General features: G+C 42.4%; 1 protein-coding gene across 1 annotated transcript in view; it reads left to right on the top strand.

Moving 5' to 3' along the window:
- Positions 1–19,940, top strand: part of LOC147696937 (uncharacterized) — a 349,180-nt gene that overhangs the window by 91,544 nt on the left and 237,696 nt on the right. Inside the window, exon 2 of the mRNA XM_086936091.1 lies at positions 9,140–9,192. The gene's annotated coding sequence lies outside the window, so the exon portion shown is untranslated. The remainder of the gene's footprint in view (positions 1–9,139; positions 9,193–19,940) is intronic.

The following is a 19,940-nucleotide window of genomic DNA, read 5'->3' as shown; positions in this document are numbered from 1 at the left end:
GGTGATGTGGGTCTTTTCAAAGGATCCATTCCATGCTGCAGCAGCAATGCTCAGGGAAGTGGCGCTCAACCAAGGAGATGTGTTGGTTCCGCTTGGGGATGGGCCGCTCAGCAGAGACCATGAGTCGGTTTCCCAGGCAAGCACCTTAGGCCTACATCCAAGGGTCCAGGACTGGGGTGGCACAAGTTGGCAGGGCAGACTCACAGATGGCAGAGTCCAGGTATACTGTTTCTAGAAATCCTCCTCCCTTTATTTTTTAGATTCCAACCAGATGGTGAAATTTGGTTGTTTGCAAACCAGGGACTAATTACCTAACCATTTGAATCCTAGAATTATAGTTGTGGTAAGTTTACCACCATTTTTTGATTCTTATTGATTAACACAGTTAGCTTTATATATGCAATTTTCATCTTCCTTCACCTCCATAAATTGCACAAGCGTATAATTTTGGATGACTGTGTTCTCTGCCAATTTAAGCCAGTACTCACCAATTGGGGAGGTTGGGCCTCATTTTGATGTGGTGAGTCCACCATTATTAGGGGCTACCATTATTCATTGACAGTGACCTGAAATATTGCTTATGATTGTATAATTTGCATACAATAGTCTATCATAACACAACACACTCACTCTAGATTACCTTCATTTACATAGGCTGTCTACTTTTCATTTACCAGTCCAGAGGAAGACCTGCAGTGATGTTTATTTAATTGTGCATATCCTTTGGGTCAAAACGTCAACACTTCTAGATCTGTCCAAGTCCTTAGTCTCATCACCCTTATACTAAGAAGAAGGACTTCTAAAGGGTGGTTACAGAACTTGATGTATTTATAATAGGATGGACTTTAATTAATTCATATTGTTTATACGTGGTTCTAATCTGTATGTTTTGGATATCTGTCTATAGCATGCATGCACCTTAGGTCACTTGGCTTACTAACGTCACTTTATCTATGCTGTTATTTTGCTATTTGTGAATGAGACAGTCATATGCTCAATATAATATTATAAATAATACACATGAAATATTGAACCTTTGTTTATGGTGTGGTTTGACTTTCATCTGTGTCTAAAGCACTTACTAGACAAATTGAGTGTCATGCAGACAAAACAGTGTTAATATATCATTTTCATTAAACAGTATTCACTAAGCAATTGTTTCACCCAACAGAATTCATTGTAGATTATATTGTATTAAATTGCATCAGAATGGTGTTCCATGGATGGGACATGGGCATTCCCATGCATCCACACATGGATTATTACAGAAACACATATTTGCAAAGAGATCTAGATGTAGGTTTTCAAAAAAATGGTGTGCTGACTTGTGGATATAAAACCCTATCCTGACCATATTGTAGACACTGCATGCATTGTCTCTAGGCAGCAGAAAGTGCACTAGAGAAAGGAGAGAGCAGAAGTGCACCATTTCTTTGATGATATGGTGCAGTTCTACTCTCTCCCTTTCATGCAGTTATTGAAGGTAACCCACCTTAGGTTTTCCCAAGGTTACATTGTGAAAAGTGCACCAGATGGAAATCTATGTTCATAGATCCAATGCCATGTCCACTGGGTTTGTAAGAAATTTTGGAAACAGAAAACCTTTCCAAGGACTTAACAGAAAAAGTGACCAGTTCTCATTAAAGAGAGGCCCTCTGAGATTGAATTCTGTTTTCCAGATTACTCTCATCCATCTACACTATGTGCCATTTGCTGCCATGGAATCCTCTTTTTATTGTGTTGTCCTGACTTTCCACTGTATTCGACTCAGGTATCTAAAAATCATTTGTAGCTTCATTACTCTGAGAACCGAAAAAGATCCCAACAACAATGAAAAGTATACATTTTAATTCCAAATGTCAAAACAAATCTCAACACTTACAGATCATGAATGTGGGAATCTGGCCTAATTGGAGTACAATTCAACTACTGTGTTTGCTGCAGGAAGTTCTTTTCTAGATCATTGAAAATAATGTGCCTCACCTATTGAGACCAATAACAGCTCTTACCCAGAACTGATTGTTGCAGTTCGCCCAATTCATGATTTTGGGTTGGTTAACCTGTATGTTTTAATTTCAAATTGTTTGCTGTGTTACACAACATATGCCTCCCCTATGTGGTACTTTCTGTCCTTGATTGTGAGGTCGACTTTCACAGGTGTACAGGAGGTCCTCTCATATTAATTTGTAAAAAGCAATATTGTCTGGATAGGTGGAATTAAAGTTTCCCAACTTGGTTAGGACCTGAATAATTGACCTTTAAAATCAGGTGTATTTTTTAACCCAAAGAGTAGCATTACATAAAATGAATGAATGAATGATTACGTATTTGTATCGTGCATGGCTACCCGAAGGCATCCCAGCGCTTTAGACCAACGTTCATTCACCAAGTCTAGATAAACAGGAGGGTTTGCAGCATCTTCCTAAAGCTAAAATGGTTGCCTTCCAATCGGATGGAAAGTGGAAGATTATTCCAGAGTTTTGAGGCCTGTAGGGAGAAGCGTCGGCCACCCATACGCACTCTCCTTATTTTAGGGACTGTCAAGAGATTTTTTGTTATGAGATCTTAATTCTCGACCAGGGGAATACGGGCAGAATAGTGATTGCATCAATGCAGGTCCTAAATTATTGACTGCTTTATGGACCGTCACCAGAGCTTTACATTCGATCCTCTGTTGCACTGGCAGCCAATGAAGCTGACGGAGTGCAGGTTTGGCAGAAGTTCTCCGTGGGACGTTCAGCAACATACGTGCAGCACAATTCTGCACAGTCTGCAGGATCTTAATTGTCCCTTGAGGGGAGCCTAAATAAAGTGCATTTGAGTAGTCCAGGCGTGATAATATCAACGCCTGAACTAGGATCCTTCTGGCTTCGAAGGGGAGGAGGGTGATAATTTTCCTCAGAAGCCTCATGAGTGCATAACAGGTAGCAGCTACCTTCCGGGCCTGTACTGAAAAATTAAGAGCTGGGTCCATCCACACCCCAAGGCTCTTAATTTGAGTTTTGGGCTCGGGTGGTTGGCCTAGACTATCCGGCCACCATTCCTCCACCGTGGTGGGTGCCTTGTGTCCCAACATCATCACCTCTGTTTTTGCCCCATTAAGCTTTAGGAAGGATTCATCCATCCATTCCCGAACTTTATTGAGACAGGTAGAGAGATTTTCAAAAGGGGCATCGTGAGTGGTTAAGGAGATAATAAGTTATGTGTCATCTGCGTACGTTACCAGTTATACTCCCCAGGGGAGCACCACCTCAGCCAAAGGCCTCATGTTAATGTTAAATAAGGTGGGGCTGAGGGACGAACCCTGGGGAACGCCACAATGAAGACACATTTGGGGGGAGGAAGCCTCGTTTTCAAAGACCACAAAGGTCCTGTCAGACAGGAAGGAATGCAGCCACTGTAGCGCGCGACCTGAGACACCAACTTCCTTCAGCCTGTGTAACAGGATGGAATGGTTCACGGTGTCGAAGGCCGCGCTCAGATCTAATAGTAATATGGCCGCATGGCTTCCATTGACTACGATCTTCCTTGCTTCCTCAACCACTGTAATGAGGGCTGTTTCAGTGCCCTGGTTTCTCCTGAAACCTGTCTGTGTGGAATGAAAGGAATTGTTATCCTCCAAAAAAGCAGCAAGTAGAGAATTAACATAATTCTCCATAAGTTTGCTGATAGTGGGCAAAAGGGAGATGGGGCGATAATTTGCCCAGTCTTCAGGGCTGAGGTTGGGTTTCTTTAACAGGGCCTTAACTCTAGCCTGTTTCCAGGTAGAGGGAACCAGGCCTGAGGCCAGAGAGGCATTGATCACCTCCTGCATAACTGGGGCAACGGTGGCTGATACCAGGTTTAATATAGTAGGGGGTGCAGGATCAGTCGGCGAGCCTGACTTTAGATTGTTTTAGAGAAGCTGAGTAGTAGGGAGGTCTACTGGAGCAAATTCCTTCAGTTGGGTCAGAGCCATATAGGAGGAAGAAGGAAATTCGATAAGTGTGTTTTGGAAAGATGAGTATATACTGGCCACCTTAGTGAAGAAGAATTTTGCAAGTTCCTCACATCGCACCTGTGCGAGTCCTGGATCGTCAATAGGGGAAGGAGGGGTGACCAAGGATTTAAAATTTTTAAAGATTTCTCTTGGGGAATTGGCGGCTATACTAATTTATTTTCTGAAAATAATTAGATTGAGTGGTTTTAATCTCCTGTTTATACTTCTTTAAGGCAAGTTTATAGCTGGCCTTATCAGTTTCAGAATAATGTTTCCTCCACTGTCTTTCATGTTGTTTACATGCTAGTTTCAATATTTTCAAATCAGGCGTATACCAGGCTTTCTTGTTCTCACCACTTCTATGAGATAATTCAGTTTTTGGGAGTGTGAGGTCCAGAGAGGCCTCTACCCACTGGGTGAAAGACATATCGGTTTCCAGAGGGTCATTGGTAATTTTTGGTAGGGTGTTTTTAAGATTGATAATCCAGGTTTCTATTGGAAGTTTGGACCAAACTCAGCAGATTTTTTTCGCGCGTATAGCATGTGCAGCTTGCTTCTGTGAGGGCATTGAGAACAGCAGTTGTGAATGATCAGACCAGGAGACCCTGATGGCGTTGTCATAACTAAGGGTGTTTACATTGGTGTAACAGTGATCCAGGATATGTCCTGCAATGTGTGTGGAGTTTGTAACTAACTGCTTCAAATGGAGGACCTCCAGACCGGCAGTCAAATTAATGCAGGCCGGCGAGTCTGGTTCATCTGCATGGATGTTGAAGTCTCCCAGGATGGAGAAATTGGGGATAGTGCTAGAGTAATTTATTGCCATACTTGAGAGGTCTTCACAAAATTGAGCATAAGGGCCTGGGGGTCTATAGAGCAGAACTCCAGAGAAAGTACAGATGGGAGAGAAGGAGATGGCAAACCTAAGACTTTCAGCTCCAGAGATTGAAGAGTTTTCTGTTCTGCAGCCTAGGTTGTTTCTGAAAATGATGGCAATCCCTCCCCCCGACCGTCAGGGCGGTCTTGTCTAAGTATGGCATAATTGGAGGGTAAAGCGCGGACAATGTCTGACTGGGAGCCATCATTTGTCCAGGTTTCCGTAAGGAAAAGTACATCAAAATCTCGTTCCTCAAGGAGCAAAGCGAGCTCAGTCGCATTTTTGGTAAGGAACGACAGTTAACTAACGCCAGCCGATACCTATCAACAGCATCCTGTACGCGACACAGTTTATCAGGGAAGAGTTTGTAACTGCATCCAGTACAGAATTTAGGGGCGCGGGTGTAAACACCCAATGCTATACAATTGGTGGTTACGCCCTTGTTTAATTTAAGCAGGTCATTACCGGCAAAACTGGTTCAAAGGAGCTAAAAATGCTCACTTCTAATTGGTGGACTCTGTCCAGTGATCTACCATTACCCAGATATCAAGCAGCCAAGTAGATAATCATCTCAAGCTTGCCAGCATATAGCAATTCTTAAATGAGCTCATCCGCTTAAGTCATTTGTGTGTATCATTGTCGGTAAGTGAGTTGTGACCTCTGTAATTCACACAGAATCTCCATTCTCTGTTACCATTTGAGGGGTAGCATTTGGTTCAAGAAGTACCAAGAAGGCTCAGGAACTACAGGAAGGTTCAATCATTCCCAAGTATAGAATCTTGTAAAATCCTATCCTAATAGAAGCCCTGATTTTATTTGACAGCCTGTATATCTTACATACAGTCAACTGTCAATGTTGTGGATACATGTTTTGGGTTTAAGCAAAAAAGAGGGAACTGACCAAGCATTCTTATATTTCCTCTGCTATCAAATTAGTTGTGAGATTACCTCCACACTTGAGTCATCTTTTCTATGTGCCGTAGATCAGGGAGTGAATTAATCTTGTAAATTCCATTGTTTGTCCATCAGCAGTATCATATCATAGAAAGCATCACTACTGTAAAACAGAATTTTCCGAGAAAACTTCCCACAATCAGTTTTATTTAGACTTGCATGAATATTTTCTTTATTTGGGCTATATTCTCATGTTTCCCCCATTCCAAACATATAAAGGAGTGCATCCGTTGCCATTAGTACTAAAACTTAAAGTTCTTCGACAGTAACAGTAGACATGTGTGTGAAGGTAAAGTTCCATTTCTACCGTGGCATAAATAGTTCCATAAAGAAACAGTCACATACGGCTAGGACATAACTGTTGGACCCTCAACAGAAAATACTAAAAACACCAACCAACAATGTATCTGGGGTTCAGCACGGAACATTGCTCAAGCAACGTAAAGGACATGGCCAGCCACTGGTGCCAATCCTAGTGTTGTCAATAATCAATCGATTTACCACTTGACACACTTGTTAGCTGATCTGTCTTCTATGCCACTAATGTTCCAATACTCTTGCATTACTTATAGGAGACTGTCAAAGACAATTTAGCTTTGTGCTAAGAGAATGAAACACTCTGGACCATGAAATAAATGCATGCAAACATACCAAAATGAAAATATCCGATACGGGGAACATGAAATTAGCATGATGATCAGTATGAGTATTGACCTTCCTCTTGAAAGAGAGGGAGGTTCAGCTGTTATGTTTCTCTTATTGGGCCTGGCTTTAGGACTAAATGAGTAAATAACCATTTTGGGCACATTCCTTAGCTATAAACTGGCACAAATCACTCAGTACATATCAATTTTGGATAGGAGTGTTGACCTTCATGCTAGTGGGTTTCTCTAGAATGAATGAATCAAATGTTTTCTCGACTAGGTTTGATTTTTGTATCACTATACCTCTGATATTTATGTCAGCACGAAAGAATCTTCCCTCATGGTTTGGTGCCTTGACAAGTCCATTGCTATTCTTCTTCATGTAAAAAGACAGTGAAGATTTATTTCTTTGAATTTATATTATAATGTCTTTAATTTAATGTTTGTATGTCTATTTGAATTGGAAGCCAATAAACATAGTATTGTATATGAATTGTTTCAATGTAAACACTATTTCTTCTAAAAAATGAACTTGGACCTGGTGATCAGTCAGGGCTTATGTGACATAATGCTCTTCTAAAAAAAATAGCAAACCCAGTTTCCTGAGAAAAGGTGCTTCCTTTAACACCTTAACCGCGGTACGATTTACAGTGGTGTGCTGCAGATTTCAAAAACCCATGTTACATGACGAGCTCAGCTCGCCCTCAGCATACGAGCGCCGTAGTAGTTGATGACGAGCTGAGCTCGTCATCAGCAGCGAAGGGGTTAAAACGCGGCCGGCCCGTGGCGGGTTGTAGGCGGCTTGCTGTGTATAATCATGATCCTGTAAGTACAGCACCGTATTGAATGCCCTTCTGCTACACTGGGACCCTGGAAACCTATAAATGTTTTGTGCCCATACTGTGTTGACATGTTCAATAAAAGATATTTAATACTAAAGTAAAGAAATGCAGCAACAGTTAATTTTTGGTTGCTTAATAATTTGTTTTGTCTTTGATCAACAAGACCAAGGCGGAAGATTCAGGGAGGAGCAAGATTCACTGCTGTTAATATTTCATATAAATGGCAATTTGTATATGTGGTAGGGGGATGAGTTACTATACATCAAATCCCAAAAAGTATTTGTATATTCTCTGTATATAGTTTGTAAATATTCAATTAGTGCACCTATAAAAACATTAATCTGTAATCACTTTCTACCAATCATCCAGCTTCATAATTTTGATGAAAACAATTGGCTTGTAACCACTGCATATTTAAAAGCCATTGTGCTAAATTAAGTTGGCTGAATTCCCATACTGTCCTAAGCAACAATTCACCCATAAATGCGTTGAGGTGTTGTTGGGGATGAAAAATAGGATTAAGGTTATAACTCTTGCGAGACTGTTACTGTATTGGATGAATGAAAGAATTAAAGTGCATGAGGCTGTGAAAAAATATACAAGGTTTATCTTTGGAAACAGAAAATGAATAAATCATTGTTTAAAGTAATTGGCTTTTTGTTCTGATGAGTATATAATGTTTGATAATAAGAAAGTAAAGTTTACCTGTATTTTTGTGTATGATTATTGTTTTTTGTGTTTTGACTTTCAGAGTGTCTTACATATTGTATTAGAAGATGTATATGCTAACATGGATGAAGGAAGAAAAAGGCTGAGGGGCAGATTTGCCAACATTTTGCCATGTCTTTGCATCACAAAAGTACCACAGACCAGCATAGAATGTTTTTTTCTTGATTGGCTGTCCGGTGCTGGAAATTGCCTAAAATTATCGCAAAGTTGCCGCCGGTGGTGCTTTGTGTTACTTAGCATCAAGGAGGAAATACATGGGTGTGCCCATGAAAACACATTTTTTGATGCAAAACCCCATGTACCAAAAATTGGAGACACAGTGTTGCTTCAAAAATCAACGCCATATGAAAGCATGCTTTAAAAGGATGAATGTTTTTATTTCTCCATTATTTCCAGCTTTGCATGTGTACTGCACTGTACAACACACATACAAAGTGGGAAAAGATTTAAATATTGTCAAAGCATAGTATTTTGTACTGGAAGGGAGTCTTACTGTACAAAACCTTTGCTAAACGTATGCACATGCCCTTGAACTATGGTGCAAAGGTGTGTGCCTGAACTCAGCAGCAAAATTCTGTTCCAGCTCTAGGGAGAGGGGAGCAGAGAGCCATATCTCTGTAGATACGGCACTGTCCTGCTCTCTCCTCACGCAATGCAGCATTTTTGGTTGCTGTGCTGCGTAGCATAAAAATTTGATAAATCCGGCCCTAAAAGGCCTTAAGAAGGTAGATAGTATTAGTTGTATCCACAAAAATGCATAGATGATTTTACTTTCACAATCTTTCTGTACTGAACACTTTCACATGATGAATCTGTCCATAATTATACAGTGATTCACAGTGGTTGATGTGATATGTCTAATAAACAATGAATAAGTTGCCTGTCTAACTGCTGCCCTCTGTTTCTCTATTTTGCATTTTATGCTAGTTTTTCTGACCTCTGTTTTCACTCTCCTGCTCTCTTTTCTAAAATCTATTTAGCTTTTTCTGCTTATTTTTCTGTCCTCTAATTGGCCTTTTTGTCTTATTTTTCTGTCCTTTGTTTTGCCTTTTCTGCTCACTTGTATTTCAACTCTCTGTTTTGCATTTCTCTTCTTGTTTCTTCCCTCTTCCAGCTGTTTCCTCAAGACCTGGCTTTTCAATGGAGACCTCGCACCCCAGCTCTAAGGTACCCGCTGGGGTGACCGTTCCACACTCCACAAATGCTGATTGATTAATTGCACGTTTGAACTAATAACGTACATATATTCACCAGGTCTAGTAGTTAGCAGAGCTAACTATAACGTGTGCCACTGCCATGCACTGCATATGACCTCACATATTACATCACCCATGATATGTTCTCTGAAATTATTTATAACATCACTGATGACATCTTAAATGACAACATTCATGACATCACTGATGACAGCATCTAATGTGTGTACTAGTTTATTTTATACATTATGTTACTTTAAATATATATATATATATATATATATATATATATATATATATATATATATATATATATATATACACACACACACACACACATTACCTACTGGTGGTCGCTAGTAGGTAGTTATAGTTAAGACATGGTTTCCATAGTAAGAGCATCTTGTTTTACCAATAACTTTGGTGCTGTTTGATGAAGGCTTGTGAAATATTCAAAGTCAGTACGATGCTCACTTCAGCTGCTGTCTTGAAATTTGTGGGTGATCCATCAAGCAGGGGCCTTGAAAAAGGGGGATCCCAAAACATGTTTTCCACATGCAAATTCCAATAGGGATTTCAGACATGATTACAGCGCGAACTGGTAAATGTAATTACGCCAAATTTAGCAGAAAGGCAGCTGTTGGTTCAGAAAGCTACTCTCAAGGATCCGATAGCACCTGTGTCGAAATCTGTTTGGCTGCCAAAACTTCAACCAGGAATCACTCAGATTCATCCAGGTGCCACCAAAAATATAATTTTAAAGAAAAGGAGGCAGGGTAATAATACCCTGACTACAAACCCTTGGTCTTGGAGTCCCAGATGGACTCTGCATTATCAAAAAAGCCTTTTTTTAAAGAAAATATCCACTGAAATGCGACAGAGCTGCAAATCAGCTGCAAAATTACAAAAAAATAAAGAAACAAGTGCTGTCTCCCATGCTTGTTTTTAATCAAGCCCACGAGTGGGCCAGGTCCCAAGGGCATGCCCTGTATAATAAATATAAAAGGAAGGGGGTGCACAAAGCCCCCCTTCAAGGGCATAACATGCCCTAGGGACAACTATCTCTCTGGGGCTACAAAAACATATAGGGGGACTGTGCCCCTAAATAAACAAAATGAAAGGGATCAGCAGGAACCCCCTGTGAAGCTGGAGCAAGTACTCTGGCTCCAGCAGGAGCAGCCAAAGTGCTACCGCCCACTGGAAGCAGAGGTTTCCTCTCTTTCCCTGCCTGCAGACATGCAGACAGGGAATTAGTTGAAACTATTGCTTCTGCACAGAGGGAGCTGCCTTTCCAGCAACTTCCCCTATGCAGCAGCAATGCCTGCTTCCACAGGGGGAGGACAGGCAGCTGCGACTGCGGGGGCCTTGAGCCACAGTCCGGGGGAAAAGAGAAGAAAGTGGCAGAATAAAGGTTTGCAACAAGCACAAAGAGGCAAAATAAAGGTGAGAAATGAGCAAGAAGAGGCAGAGTAAAGGTGAGGATCTTCCAGAATAAGGCAGAATAAATGTCAGCAACTAGCAGAAAGAGGTAAAATAGAGATCAGAGACTAGCAGAAAGAAGCAAAATAAAGGTCAGAAACTAGCAGAAAGAGGCAAAATAGAGATCAGAAATGAGCAGGAAGAAGTAAAATAGGAGTCAGCAATGGGCAGAAAGAGGCAATATAGAGATCAGAAGCATGTAGAAAGAGGCCAAATAATAAAGGTCATAAGTGAGCAGAAAAAAACAAAAAATGAGCAGGACCCACCCAGGCACTCATGCACCTACTGACAGATCAACTTGGACACTCAGACACCCACTCAGACAACCACTCAGACACTCATCCACCATTCACAGACCCATTCACAGACCCAATCAGACGCTTGCATATCCACTCACATGCCCAGCGAGACACTCACAGACTTACCCACACACTCACTCTCAAATGTTACAAGTTCAATTTAGGAAATACAATTTGAAAAATTCTTCAAAATTCAATGAAAAACCAAAAGGTTACAGTGATGTTATAGTTAGGAAATAGAATTTAAACAACCTTAGAAATTCACTAAAAACACCAAAGCTTACTAAGGTGTTATACTTTAGAAATAGAATTAAAAAACACATTTAAAAAAACACAGAAAATGCAAAGGTTACAGGGACATTATAGTTGGGTTCAGATTTCACACACACAAAACCAGTGAATTCAGCAGTTATAGTTACCTGACCTTACTATAACTTATGCCCTCGCAATGCACTGCTTATGACCTCAAATATTACATCACTCATGACATTGTCAGTGAGATCACTGGAGAAATCACTGATGACATCTCAAATAACATGACTGATGACATCAATGATCCAAGTGATTAACAACAGAGATAACAATCATCCAACCAGGGCCCATGATAAAACTCCGTACAGGGCCTCTAAGAGCAAAGCAACAAGCCATACATGGCTCCTCTTAGGGGAACAGAGTCCACCTGACCAATATTAACATCTCAACTATTCTTCTGGTAGTTTCCTGAAATATAAAGTAACCAATGTAAGGTCTCTCACCAGACATCCGTACTGAAGAATACTGCAAATAAATATCATGTGGGAGAAGAAAAGCAGCACAATTTTGCTTCAAAACATTTTTATGACAGTTTTCAAAATTGTACAAATGCACTGAAGAAAATGCATCTAATTGTTGGTATAATCCTCCCCTCCATGCCCTTGATAAAATTGAAAATTCTTGACGCATAAGCCATAAAATCGTTCATTCTATGTCAGGACCAGAGGCTTCGATTATGCTAGTTTAAAGCTGTGTTACCAACACAGACAACACATCAGCAATAGGTTTATAGCAATATTTCCTAAATGTAGATTGTGAAGACCAGTCTGCAATTCTGAGAATTCCTCTATGCGAGAACTCAAAATATATGACTTTGGATGCCATAGCTCTCCTGGTGGAATGAGCACCAAAGACAGATATGTCAATACCTGCTTCTGCCAGCAACCATCACATCCATCTGGCTAATGTAGCCAAAAACACCGGTCTGAAAGCATCTTGTAAGGAAATGAATAGCTGACCCCCCCAACTTCCTGTCTCACATCACAAGTAGAAGTCTCATAATCTATTGGGAAACTCAGGTAAGTTACCAAACTGGATTTAGATTTGGTCTGGCGAGAGATAGTGATTGTAACAACTTACAGAGAAAAATCTCTGACTGCCAAGTCCAGAACATGTACATCTGAAACCCTCTAATATGAAATCAGGCATAACAACATTGTGAGCTTGGCTGAAACTTGTTTGCTTAACAAATACCTGTATGTCAGGACTTGCTCCAAGAATTCTGAGGACAACTTTCACATCCAAAATAGACATATACCTGGGTCTCGGAGGTTTGAGCAAATAAATCCCCTCATTATGCAGCCCAACGGGTGTTTGCCTACTAGTTTACCTTCAATTGGAAAATACCCTGCGGAAATTGCAGACCTGAAATTATTCACCCTCCTGTATGCCAAACCAGAAGATGACAAGTCGGAAAGAAAATGTATTATCAAACAGCACTCTGCCTCCACAGAATCAACAAACCATGTGTTGCGCCAAACATACCATCTCCTCCAAGCTGAGGAATACTGTTTGTGGGTGCAAAGGACTGACTAATGAAAATCTCAGATTGTTGTGAAATTCTTGGGGTATACCATCTTTCCCTGGAACTAACCAAGCCTCCAACTTGAGTTGATCTGACAGGATTAACAGATTAGGAATTCCCTCTAGATCCTAGAGGAGAACTGGTCAAACTGGGAGCAGAACTGGAGGAGCAGTAACTAGAGTTAGAGCGACCGTGAACCAAGGTTGAGCCCTGCAATATGGGTTTACAGGAATTATTTTTGTTCTCTGACGCCTGATTTGCGACAGGGAAATGGGTATCACTAGGAATGAGGGACAGGCATAATCCCATAACTGAGACCAGTCCTAGAGAAATACATCTGTAGCTTGGGCTTCCAGATCTGGTCTCCAAAGGAAAAAGTTTGAAAGTTGTCAATTGAGCTGTGATGCAACCAGGTCCAGTCTGCACAGACCTCACAAATGGTATAGTTGCCGGAACACTGAAGGATTCAGTCTCCAGTTACTGCAATCTTTGAAAAGACAGATGCTCCAGTCGACTATCATGTTTTTCCTGCCTGGGAAATATTCCGCTGTGAGGGAGATGCGATGATTGAGGTAGAAGTCATAAGCAGTGTATTGGGAGGGCTTAAGTTATAGTTATCTCAGGTAACTATAACTGCTGAATATCTATGGTTTTTCGCATGTGAAATTTGAGCCTAACCATAACATCCCTGTATCCTTTGTTTTTTTTCAGGGAACATATATAAATAGATAGATATTACCTACTGGTGGTCATCAGTAGATAGTTATAGTTAGAACCATGTATCCATACAAAAAGTGTTTTTTGACCTGCATGTTTTTATTTTGACCACACGCGATGGAGTTTTGGGGTACAACCATGAGCATGAAAGTAAACTGACTGGTCTGTATTGTTTTATATTTTTTGTTCCGTTTTTTTAAAGTGTACGCAAGTTTAGAAGTGTTAAACATATATACCAAGGTACATCAAAAATTAAATTAGTATATTTTCTGTTTTACTAATGAGTAATAGCATTTCTAACATATATACATATATACACGCATCCTTGGCATCACACTGGACTCTTCACTCATGATGAACTGCCAAATCAACACAGTTTCCTCAGCCTGCTTACACATGCTCCAACTACTCTGAAAAGCTTTCAGATGGAGCCCAACAGAATCCAGAATGATGGTCACCCATACACTCATCGTATCCAGAGAAACAGTTGTTTTCAGTATAAAGGAAACAATTGCGCTCAGCAGGATAACCGGCTGTCAGATTGACATAGAACTGAGTAATATTGTGCTAACAGGAAAGGGGTGACCCTAATATCCCCTAAGCTAGTGTTTGGAACTCCAAACCCATACAGTAATAACCAATGGACCTGTGCACACATAAGATCACAATATAGAGTATGTTAATGTAATAAACAGATAGACAAGAAATCGCCATGTCTTTTCTTGTTGCTTTTAATGCTTGTTTGCACAGAGACCAGCCGACACGTGTTTTGTCAGAGAACAGTCAACTCTGACTCTTCAGGGCCAAGTTGTAATAGACGGCATGAATAATCCCTAGACCGGTGATAATTCCAACCCGGTCGGGGTCTGGGTAGGTGAAGAAGCAATCGTAAATATAATGAATGGTGTCTGGGAAGGACGGATACATCTTATTGGATACAGTCGAGTTGCTAGTGTTGTAGTCAATGCCCCTCGAGGCACGAAAAAAGGTGTCAAATTCATCATGATGAGAGCAACCCCATGTCTCTGCGTTCCTCCACACTGTCCAGAGCTGGGATAGCCAGACGAGCTGCACTCATTACCTGGAGACTTGACTACAGCAACACACTCTACACCTGCGTTACCCAGAAACAGCTTAGGAAACTAAACTACAGCCAAAACATCACTACCAGACTGATCATCATCATCCCCTGTCTCAGCCACATCACACAACACCTCTGAGAACTCCACTGGCTCCAGTCAGCAAGAGTCACTTTCAAGCTCCTCACTCATGCCTACAAAGCCCTGAACAATGAAAAACCAGTGTACCCGAACCACTGCCTCACATTCCACAAACTCACCAGACAACTCTGATCTTTCCGAATTGCCTTCACATCCATCCCGAGGATCCACAATACAAGAACTGGAGGAAGATCATTCTCCTACCTCACCGTCAAGACAACTGCAATAAGCCGGGTTCAGTAGGCATGTCAGCTTTCATAATGAATAGTGCCCCAGGAAGGTGTGTAAAACAGGAGCCCAGATTACTACCGATGCCCAGGCCGCTGGCGCAAACCGCCTCTTAGTTCCCATGTTAAATAGTTACCAAATAAAGAGACGGGCGCTGGAAGCAGGAATCAAGAACAGAGTTTAATTCTCATGAGGAGAGCCAGTCATTTCGGACACGAAACACGGTGTCTTTCAGGAGGTGCTCTAACAAGTGAGCTGAGACCCAACCTTTTATACCTTACAAAACACTTGGCATTACAGTCACAGCATTGTGAAACGAAGGAAAGATAACCCTATAATCCTCGTGTCAATCCTACCCCACATGTGTTCACAATAGGGACCCTTGACCTGCTGATAAGAGAGAGAGCAATGACACAACTGAATGTTCCGCTGATTATTAGGATGTGTGTGCCTGATCGCAGCCCAGGGGGTGGGGAGACCAAGATCAATAGTGGGTCCTTTGAAGAGGAGTGACTTCATACAATAAGGGCAGTAAATGGTATCTCCTGACTCAGGCGATGGCCTCGGACATGTGTGGTCAGCCGGACTCGGGGGAAGAGGTCATCAAAGGAGTGGTATTCATGCTGCGTGGACAATCGAGCGCGGAGGGAAGGCTTGTCAACAGAGGGGCATTCATGGAAGGGAAGGAGGTGTTGGTCAGGCGCGGCCGTGGCTCTTCAAGGACAGGGTCTTGCAGAAGAAGAAGGTTTATGGCTTGCCCATGTGAGGAGAAGGGAGGGGGAGCCAGGGTGGACACGGGGACAGAGTCACATAGAGAGAGAGAGAGAGATCTTATGACCAGTAAAAGAGAGAGAGCGGGGGCAGTCAGGTGCAGTTGGGGAGGGCTATGCCAGTTAAGGCGAAGGATGCCTCTTCAAGAGGGAATGGGGGGGGGGTTTGTGCGGGTCAAGCAGGAGAGTTGCCTTTCACAGCAGGGTCGCGCAGAGGGAGAGGGTTTCATGGTCTATGCATGAAAGAGGGGGTTTAAGATACGCGCAGGAGGGAAGCCGGGGATTCCAATGGGTAAAAGGCCATGGTGCCTAGAATGGCTGTACATATGCATAGGGGTACGGGTTCTTACTGGCAGAGTGTTATGGTCAATAATTTACGGTATTCATGGTGCTCACAGGGAGAGGAGTGGGAGAATAAGGGAAATGAATGCTGTTCATGTACATCAATTTCTTCAATTTCTACAGTCGCCCCTTTTTACATTACAGCAGTCATTTTTGTAATTGATGGGGTTACAGGCAGACAAGCATTGTTGATAAATTAGCATTTTGTCGATACTAACATTTGGCGTACGATCATAGACAGTTGAGGTGATGGGCAGAATGCAGCACATAGGAAATTGCATTTCGTTGTGTTCCTGACAATTAAACGCACTACATAGCATAAATCTTTCTAAAAAAATGTGACCAATGAACAGTTTTTGACCAGGTAGTTGAGAGTGGAATTCAGTTCAATACACAAGGTTTCTTCATCACAGTGTCTTTTTGTCATTGAGCCATCACTGGTAGGCTCTAGTCCGTGTACTTTCGTTGGCGCTGTTGAGCACCGGCGGTGGAGCTATAGGTCCAGCTCGGTTCTATCCTTACGCGTTGCAGGGTGCGGTCAGTCCTCTGCTGTTAGACCACAGTCCTGTTCCCTAAACAATCCGCTTGGCGGCGCCTTATGCTCGGCACCTATATTTCCGTGGCAACACCCTTTTCCCATATGAATGCAGTTCTTCCTTTTGGCAAAAAGTCACGTGGAAAAGAGGGTGAGTGTGGTTCAAATAGTCGATAGGAGAGAGGGCGGAGTTGGGTCAGAGTTCCTGGGACACACAAAAGGGACCAAGGGAGCAAAGGATAACAAGCAGGCAGGCCCATCAATCGGGCCCAAAGAAGGGGGACAGAGACTCCAGGCACATGTGGGTTAGCAGAAGGAAAGGGCTTCAAGGCGGCCCGTCATTTTTCATTTTCCACGTTGAAATTGCGGTCTCGTCCCGTATCTTGTTGCTCTGCAGCTCCACCTTTGGTCGAGGTCACACGTGTCCCAAGATCTGCAGCCAGGCTGTACGTCACATCTGACCCTTCTCCTTCGGTGATCGTGAATCTTTGAATAGGTACAAGACAAGGTTTTAGAGAAATGGCAGAAGAAGATATCTACGCATGTGAATTCCTCCCTCAATTCTATGCATTTGGGAGATACGCTCATTGGTCACAGTCAGAGGTCCATTACCAAGCAGTGCATGTGTCAGCATTCCTACTGAGTTCATGGCAGGTTTATTCATCGTCCTATTTATAACTCAAGTGAGGGTAAATGATATTCCCATCAACTGTGCATTTCATCATATTCAACATTACGGAGCATTTCACTTCAGGACTGGCTAATCCTTTCAAACAGGGCGGGGGTGCCATCATCGAGAGTCAGGTAGAACCATATTTTCTTGAGGGTCAACAGCTACTCATGGTCATCATGTTTATATCCGGGACAGCAGCTGGGGTCTATCAAGATGGGGTGGGGATGCTTCGGGCGCTCGCGCTTGGGTGCAAAGGGGGTGGGGCAATCTGGACGTTTGGGGGTCAATCTAGGCGCTGGCGTTCGTCTCTGATGATGCTATGAGGTGCCATTGACATACAGTTCCCCTATAAATGGCCAGGTTTGGGGGACCTTAGTCGTCTTACCTGTCCTTTCCTTCTCAGCCAATTCAAGTTCATTCATTTTGCAGAAAGGAGAGGTAGTAATATGGCGAGATACAATCTTTTTAGTTTCGGTCAATTTCGCTGAACACCTTCGCGTTCAATATGTATCAAATCAGACTGGTGCCGGTGGGGCACAATTTTACCAAAAAGAGGGAGAGAAAATAGGGAGACTCTCATAGAGAGTGAGAGTCGTCCGCAATCTAAACGAGCCATTCGGTACACGTATGACATGTAGAGAGATAGAGAGAGAGAGAGAGAGAGAGAGAGAAAGAGAGAGAGAGAGACGTGTACGAAAATAGGTCATTTAGTGCGTTCACAACACAGAACAGCAAAGGTCAGATAACACACAAATACAGACAGAGGGAAGACATAAACCCGTACATTACATACACACACACTCAGACAGGGAAGACAGCACATGTGCTACACATATATAAGACATTCACAACAAAACAGAAAACAACAGGTGGCCAACAGAATCCATATTATATCCTACGTATCTTTACTATCCTATTTATCTATGTGCTTAGCTCTTTCTACCCTTCCCTCCTTTTCTTTCTCGCCCATTATCTCTGCGAGTGTTCTCAATTGCCAATACTTACACCTCGGTTGGTCGGTCAGAAATTAACCTGGTCGTGCTATTTACCCATGGTTGGATCTTAAACCATTTTTCAGTTCCTTCCTTTGGTGGGAAGTTCTCCAGGCTGAGGCAACGGCAAGTATTGATCGGGAGAACAGTCGGACAGCTTGGCTATATCTATAAGAGTGTGAGAAAGGGGGGCAGTGCATTTTGAACATCAGCAACATCTCTAACCTCCCAGGCGGGTGGCGCCGTGGTAACCCTTACCCGTATATTTTTCTTTGTCCTTTCCCTACCTAGTCAAACATCCAGTTACATTATCTAACGCGTCATTTCGAGTCAATTTTCGTCATACAGTACCCGTCCAATTTCTATGTCAGTCCATCCTCCCAGTCGTTACGTTTTAAGGAGGAACAGTCCTGTGTAAGTCTACGTCTGTCAAAGCTTGTTAGCATAAGTACTATGCTCAGATCCCCCTTTGTCTCCTTTTGTCGGTCGCTCGATCGTCGCTTCTCCATACTTCAGCCGACGTTCCGACGGGACCTGCAGAAGGGAGGAGAAGAAAAGGGGGGGGGGGTGGCATTCAAAGTACATCAGCATGTAGTAGTCAGAAAATGTTTTTACCTACCACATACTCGACCTATCTCCGCGTACTGCATTTCTTTACCATCTCGGCGTTTAAGCCCAGAGGGACCAGTAATGTCAGATAGATAATCATTGACGATCTGCATATCTACATGAGTTACTTGGTCGTAACCCTCTTTGTCGGGTGCAAGGGTGACGGCCAGGTGGCATTTCTGTGGTGTCGTTTTAAGGGTGTCTAAAACACTTTTCCTGGCTGCCTGCGATACATAATGTAGCTGCTAAATATCTGATCCCTTTTGATCTACATCCTTCATCATACTTATTCTTCGCTCACAGTAGTAAGGCATCCAAAACTCATTAATGCAACTGCTACAACCATGCTTTCTTTTTCAAAATACTTTTAATAAACGAAATTGGTGGCAGTTCATTGCATAAAGTGCAGCAGTGCAATAAAATCGTATTAAAACTTTCCTACAGAGCAAGCATGATGCATGTCAGTAATTCATCTTTAATAAATTCATAAATTCATTATCCAATGTTCATTCATTACCTAAATTACACCAATTCATTTTCCAAGTCATAATCAGTACCCACCCTAAGTCAGTTCATTGTCCAAGCACATACTCAATATCCTTCGTATCTACTTTCATTATCCAAGAAAACTACATACATATCTCGGGGCAAAAAGCTGCGTGGTCAGGGTGCAATAAAGTTTATTCAAAAGTCTCACTTTGTGTCGGCGCCATTTTGGGTGGGGCCAGGCGAGTTCCAGCGCAGTCAGAATATCTCCAATGACTCGTGGTTGGACCAGAACCTTCCGTTGGGAGTTCAAAAAGTTTTGTGCTATGTGGTTAACAGTCTAACAAATATGGACCATGAGTCAAAGAGTGGGGAGGGCGGCAACAATTTTCCTACCGGGTCATTCTGGTGTTCCTCCGGAACTGAACAAGTCTGTGCCGTGGCTGCATTTTAGCCATTTCCAATCCGACGCTGGCGCCGGCAGGAGTTGCACCGATGTCGTGGTTCCCAGTGAAGGGGGCGGGGGCACCCA

The sequence above is a fragment of the Lissotriton vulgaris genome, chromosome 8 (assembly GCF_964263255.1).
Source record: "Lissotriton vulgaris chromosome 8, aLisVul1.2, whole genome shotgun sequence".
In the NCBI taxonomy this organism is placed as follows: domain Eukaryota; kingdom Metazoa; phylum Chordata; class Amphibia; order Caudata; family Salamandridae; genus Lissotriton; species Lissotriton vulgaris.
Note: the sequence above shows the minus strand (reverse complement) of the source record. Positions and strands in the feature narration are given on the sequence as shown.